Source organism: Crocuta crocuta, unplaced genomic scaffold (genome assembly GCF_008692635.1).
Source record: "Crocuta crocuta isolate KB4526 unplaced genomic scaffold, BGI_CrCroc_1.0 scaffold139, whole genome shotgun sequence".
In the NCBI taxonomy this organism is placed as follows: Eukaryota; Metazoa; Chordata; class Mammalia; order Carnivora; family Hyaenidae; genus Crocuta; species Crocuta crocuta.
Genome location: NW_027533258.1, coordinates 2805941 through 2811988, shown reverse-complemented (window position 1 = coordinate 2811988; position 6048 = coordinate 2805941).

Genomic DNA, 6048 nt, shown 5'->3' with positions numbered 1-6048 from the left:
CACGGTTGGTGAGATCGAGCCCCACGTCGGGCTCTGCGCTGACAGCTTGGAGCCTGCTTGGGATTTGGTCTCCTTCTTTCACTCTGCCCCTCCCCCACTCACTCTCTCCCTCAAAATAAATGAAGTTAAAAAAAAGAAGATACCCACTTGAACATCTACAAATTCTCTCTCAAAGGAGCCCAACACCGTGAAGTTTGCCTCCAGGGTTGGGAGGAGATCAGCTGACACAGTTGGCTTGCCATTAGGGGCCACAGTGTACCCCAAACAAATACAGCTTAATGCACTGAAGTGGCATTGTGTCCTGAGACACTCGCACAATGAGCGGCAAAGACAGTAGAAGCGAACGCCACCTGTCCCATGCCTCATGCTTGCTCTGGGGCACGTGATCACCAGTTGGCATGGCAGGTGGCATGAGTCACGCTTATTTCTTTAAAGCCTTATTTTTCTTTTTTCTTTTTATTATTTTAAAAAATTTTAATGTTTATTTTTTTAATGTTTATATTTATTTCTTTTTTTAAAAAATTTTTACTGTTTTTTAAAAAATTTATTTCTAGGAGAGAGAGAGAGAGACAGGGTGAGCAGGGGAGGGTCAGAGAGAGAGGGAGTCACAGACTGAAACAGGCTCCAGGCTCTGAGCTGGCAGTCAGCACAGAGCCTGACGCGGGGCTCGAACCCATGAACCGTGAGATCATGACCTAAGCGAAAGTCGGACGCTTAACCGACTAAGCCACCCAGGCGCCCCTGTTTATATTTATTTCTGAGAGAGAGAGACAGCGTGAGCATGGAAGAGTCAGAGAGAGAGGGAGACACAGAATCTGAAGCAGGCTCCAGGCTCTGAGCTGTCAGCACAGAGCCCAACATGGGGCTTGAACCCACGGACCCTGAGATCATGACCTGAGCCAAAGTTGGACGCTCAACTGACTGAGCCACCCAAGCGTCCCATTGTTAATTTATTTTTGAGAGAGAGAGAGAGAGAGAGACAGCATGAGTGGGGGAGGGGCAGAAAGCGGAGACACAGAATCCGAAGCAGGTTCCAGGCTCTGAGCTGTCAGCATAGAGCTGGACGCAGGGTTCAAACTCACTTGCTGTGAGATCATGACCTGAGCTGAAGTTAGATGCTTAACCAACCAAGCCACCCAGGCGCCGCTTATTTTTCTTTTTTTAATGTTTATTTTTGAGAGAGAGAGAGAAAGAGAGAGCAAATGGGGGAGGGGCAGAGAAAGAGGGAGACAGAGAATCTGAAGCAGGCTCCAGGCTGTCAGCACAGAGCCCTATGCCGGGCTTGAACCCACGAATTGTGAGATCATAACCTGAGCCAAGGTTGGGTGCGTAACAACTGAGCCACCCAGGTGCCCCATAACCTTATTTCCTCCCCCAAACATATGAGGTCGACTTTGTGGGAGTTAAATGTGACTTTGAAACGCCTCTTCGGGACCGAGTGTGGCTCATCTTCCTTGGCCACGAGCATCCCCGCGTTGCCTACGTCTGGTCCTGGCAACTGGAAGAGCCCAGTGAGGTCCCCCCGGCCCGAGGACATCTGAGACTCTACCTTGGACCTGCCCTTGACTTATCCTCTTAGGCGAGGTACCTCCTCTGGCTGGATGTGTCTTCTAGGACAAGGCTTCTCACAAGGTGGCCGTGCCTGGTGAGGTCACAAGCAGTGATTCCGAAAAGCTCAGGCTAACTTTTCCCATGTCCCATTTTCTGTTTTGCTTCGTGTGTCTGATACGAGGACGTGGTGCAAGGAGGGGTATAAATAGTAACCCAGATGGACAAGTGGGAGGGGGGATGGGGCTCTCCGGCCAATCCTCCGAGATGTCCAGGCCAGATCATTTTGCAGCCTATTTTTCACAATCTAGAAAAATCTCACTGAGGTTTCGGTAGGGCAGGTGGGTTAAAGTTAGACTGCATTCATTTAAAGCGTCAGGGAGGCTAGGTTCTGTTCGGAAAGGCAGGTCCTCTATTCACAAGAATGGACCTAATGCTAGCAAAGAAGGAAAACTGACGAAGATCTTCCGACCCTCAAGTTTCAAGTTCCTCCCCAGGGTCCTCCCATTTGTCGTTCTGGGATTTTTTTGCCAAGTTGGAAAATGCTGGAAATGGCTGTTCGTGAGAACGGCCGTGGCACGGAAACCCAGCTAGGTGCCGAGGCGTCTATCCCCTCCTGTTCAAAAAGGAATTCCAGATTGAAGCGAAGAGTTCCTGGTAGCTGGATGTTTCCACCAATTAATCAAAACTGATTTATCCCAGGCGCCTGGGTGGCTGGGTCAGTTATGCGGCTGACTTCAGCTCAGGTCATGATCTCGAGCTCTGTTGGGTTTGAGCCTGGCGCCGGGCTCTGTGCGGACAGCTCAGAGCCTGGGGCCTACTTCGGATTCTGTGTCTCCCTCTGTCTCTGCCCCTCCCCTGCTTGCCCTCTGTCTCTCTCTCTCAAAAATAATAAATATTTAAAAAAATTAAAAAAAACAAACAAAAACTGACTTATCCTGCAACACTTATGCAGGAGGCTGAGACATCGGGAGCAAATACATGTGTGGCTGTGTCTTCAGGAGCTGAGTAAAGTGTGACAGGAATAGCAGAAGCATCTGGAACATAGAAGGGGGCCGGCTGTGCACCAGTGGGGCCCACAGCCTGCGGTTCTGGGTCCTCCGTGGCCGCAGAAAACCAGGACCGAGTGTGTGACAACAGAGGCCCCGTGGGCCTCCTGCCTGATACCCAGACTCAACGCATCCGGCTAGGTCGGTACACAGGCCAGGAACGCTGGGGCACGTGCGTCATTCACGGAGGGGTCCAGGCTCCCCGAACTTTGGGGGGGGATCGATTTGCAAGTGCTGAGATGCCGGCCATCCCTCCGATGCCTCTGTGTGTGCGCGCGTGCGCATGCAGACTGAGCGGCTGCAGGTGGCTGCGGGTAATCGCCTGGCGTGTCCCCCCATCGCCTGACAGCCCACGGAGGAGGCCGAGCTGTGGCTGCCGCCCTGGCTCGCGTTAAGCCCTCAGCAGAGATGGTGCGTTCTGACACGGTGGGGGAGCCCCGCAGCAGACAAAGGGCAGTGATGGTGGAACTTCCCTGGGAGGAGGAGGAGGGAGAAGTGAAGATTCTGGAGCACGGCCGCCTCCCTTTTCCTCTCCTGTGGGCGGGGCTGGTGCCCCAAGACACCAGGGAACGGTGGCCTCGGATGAGGCTTGGCACGCAGGGTGCACCAGGCACTGAATACACGGGTGACCCGGGTCTGCTGGAGTTCATACGGCTCTGCCGGCTCAACCTTGGCATAGCTGCCGCCTGTGGTCTCCGGGACCCAGTGCTGAGTGGGGGCGGCCCGCACGGGCGCCTGTGCTGTGCTCATCTGCATGGCCCTGGAGCACCTTGTTGGCCCTCGGGGGTGACTTTCACGGGACACTGTGCTTGCAGCCCTCTTGCTGTGAATGGGAGAGGGTGGAAGAGCCGTCAGGGCCCCAGTCCTTTCCGGTAACTTCCAGTAACACCTGCGAGAGCAGCTCAGCTGGGGGGGGCGGGGGGGAGGGACGCCCAGGGCCCTCCACGGAATAGGGACCTGAAGCTGCTAGTCTGAACGAAGGCTTGGCATTCTGACAGAACGCCAACCATCAGTGTCCCCGAGAAAAAGTCACCGTCCGACAGAAACAAAATATATTTATTAGAAATATTACACAGTCGTACATCATACACGTCCATGTTAATAGTTACATACATCTATGTTGGCACGTCATATCCCGACAGTGCTGGGTGTGCTCTTTCTAGAAACGAGGCCACAGATGTATCCACTGTATTCAACTAATGTAGTTAAAATTAGTGATCGGCTGAGGACACCGTAGACTTTGGCCGCAGCCTAGTGTGGGCCAGAGAATTGACACACCCAGTGCGCTCGGGCAAAGGAGAGATTTAAAAATACTTTTTAAAAAAGTTAGCTATGTCCTGTTCTTTACTGCGTGTCACCGTGGTTCACCTCAAAGCGGCACTCGAGCTTTGGGCCACGAGGAGCCACGGCTGGATTTGGCAAATAGGTTTGTGTACAAGGGCCGAGTCCTCTCCTTCCAGGGGCTTCCGCGGGCCGAGGTGCCTGCCCTCCTGCGAGAGATTCAGGGAAACGGGCCGGTTTCCTCAGATGAGTGAATATTGGTCACTGCCAGATGGCTCACTGCTTTGGGAAACTCACAACCAAAACTACGACACGGCTGAATGAAGAACGAAAACCAAAGGCTAACATCATTTCTGAAGTGAGAAGTAACAGAATGGGAAGGGCTCCCTCAGAATGCTCACCCCGGGGGGCAGGGGCCCGGGCACCACCATCAGGCCACCAGAGTTCACATCTGCAAAAGATGTCACAGTGAACAAAGCCATGGACTTGGCTTTAAGTCTTTAAAGAATTCCCTCACTCTTCTGGGGCTTGCATTCTGCTGCTGTCTTTTATGTAAGGATAATAGATTTAAAAAAGAAGGGGGGCATCTGCGAGACAGCCAGATAACTTTAAATGACTACCGGCTGAAGGGAGATGAGAAGCCGTGCGGCTTCTGCAGCATCTGAAAGCCTCAGGGCAGGAAACTGGAAATGGCATGATTTGCTGACACGACCTTGTTTTCTCAGCCGATCAGTCTTCCACATTCACCTTGTGCTCTGAGCTCTCCAAATAAAAATGGATCTAAAGTCCCCATCCTGTGGCCCAGCACTGGGGCCGGGGCACCTTACCCCGGTCCGAGGCTCTGCACCAGCTGGAGGGCTCCGTCCCTCTCCAAGGACCCTGCGGGGCCAGATCTGCCCCAACAACCACCATGCTCCCCTTCTGGAAGCGTACCAACTGGCAAAGAAAATGGTCGTCAAGGAGCTTCATTGAGTTATGAAAATAAATGGCACCTGCCTTTCTTTCATAGGACATTTCTTTCCTCCTTTTTCAGCTAAAGGGAGCAGGCTCCAGTGTAGGGGAAGAAGAAATGGCATCACCACTGCATAGACACTGCTTCGCCCGGGGCTGAATCATCTGACTCATTTACTGTCATCACTAAAAAACGGTTGGACACCCCCTCCAGGTATCATCGGCCTCCCCCGCACAAACCCCCCACGTAATCCCAGATTAAACACAACAACCGAGAGCTCAAGCCGATAGCCGGGACACTAACCTTTCCCCGCTGCAAGGGTGAGCAAGGCAGAGGTTCGGAGACCATGGAAATGCCTGTTATGTCAACAAAAGACAGATGCGTGGAGCGACACCGGGGATCACTTCCATTTGGATGTGCTCATCGGGAAGGAGTAAAGTAAATTTGCTCAGACTATGCCTCCATTTGAAAACTCTCGGGGTCGGCCTCCCCAAACTGCTCTAGAGCGCACCTCCATCACTGCCCTGCCCCGAGGAGCAAGAGGAAAGGCCTTCCCTCCTCTCCGTGGTTGTCAGGGGAACTCTGGAAACATGTAGAAGACATCCCTGGTTCCACGGATGGGGCCGGCCAGGAGGGTGCGTCTTGAACAAGCTCCCGGGGGATCCTGATCTAGGGGCGCAGAGGCGAACGGTAAGCAGGCGGAGGCCGCAGCCGAGATATACCGGAGACTGACCAGCGCTGTAACTCCCAGCCACTCGAGCACGGGGGGGGGCTGAGGTCACCTGACTACCAGCGTGGGCAACACCTCCACGAGCTACGTCCGTAATGCGCATTGACTTGCCCCCCTGGGCACCGAGGGGCTGCGGGTCGGTCCCCTCTGCGCCTGCCTGCACCCATCTGGGGAGAGCTCTCACTGCAGCCACCAGGGGTGACAGCGGGGTGGCGGCCAGTTCATTTCCAAACGGAGCCACCCCTGCCTGCGGCTCAGAGCTCGCTTTTGCCACGCGGCTGTCAGGGGCCCCAGGAGACACTGGAGGCAGAGTCTAGAGCCGGATACTGCTTACACCTGCCGTCCGCCCGGTGCCCCAAGAAACACACCCCTCTTCAGCCTGTTGGTGCAAACACGCGGAGCCCTGGGTGGGCGCCGGCCGCTTCGCACGCAGGGGGCTTCCCGTCAGGCTGGCCCCCGGGGCTCACGTGTGTGGGCGTGACCGCGCG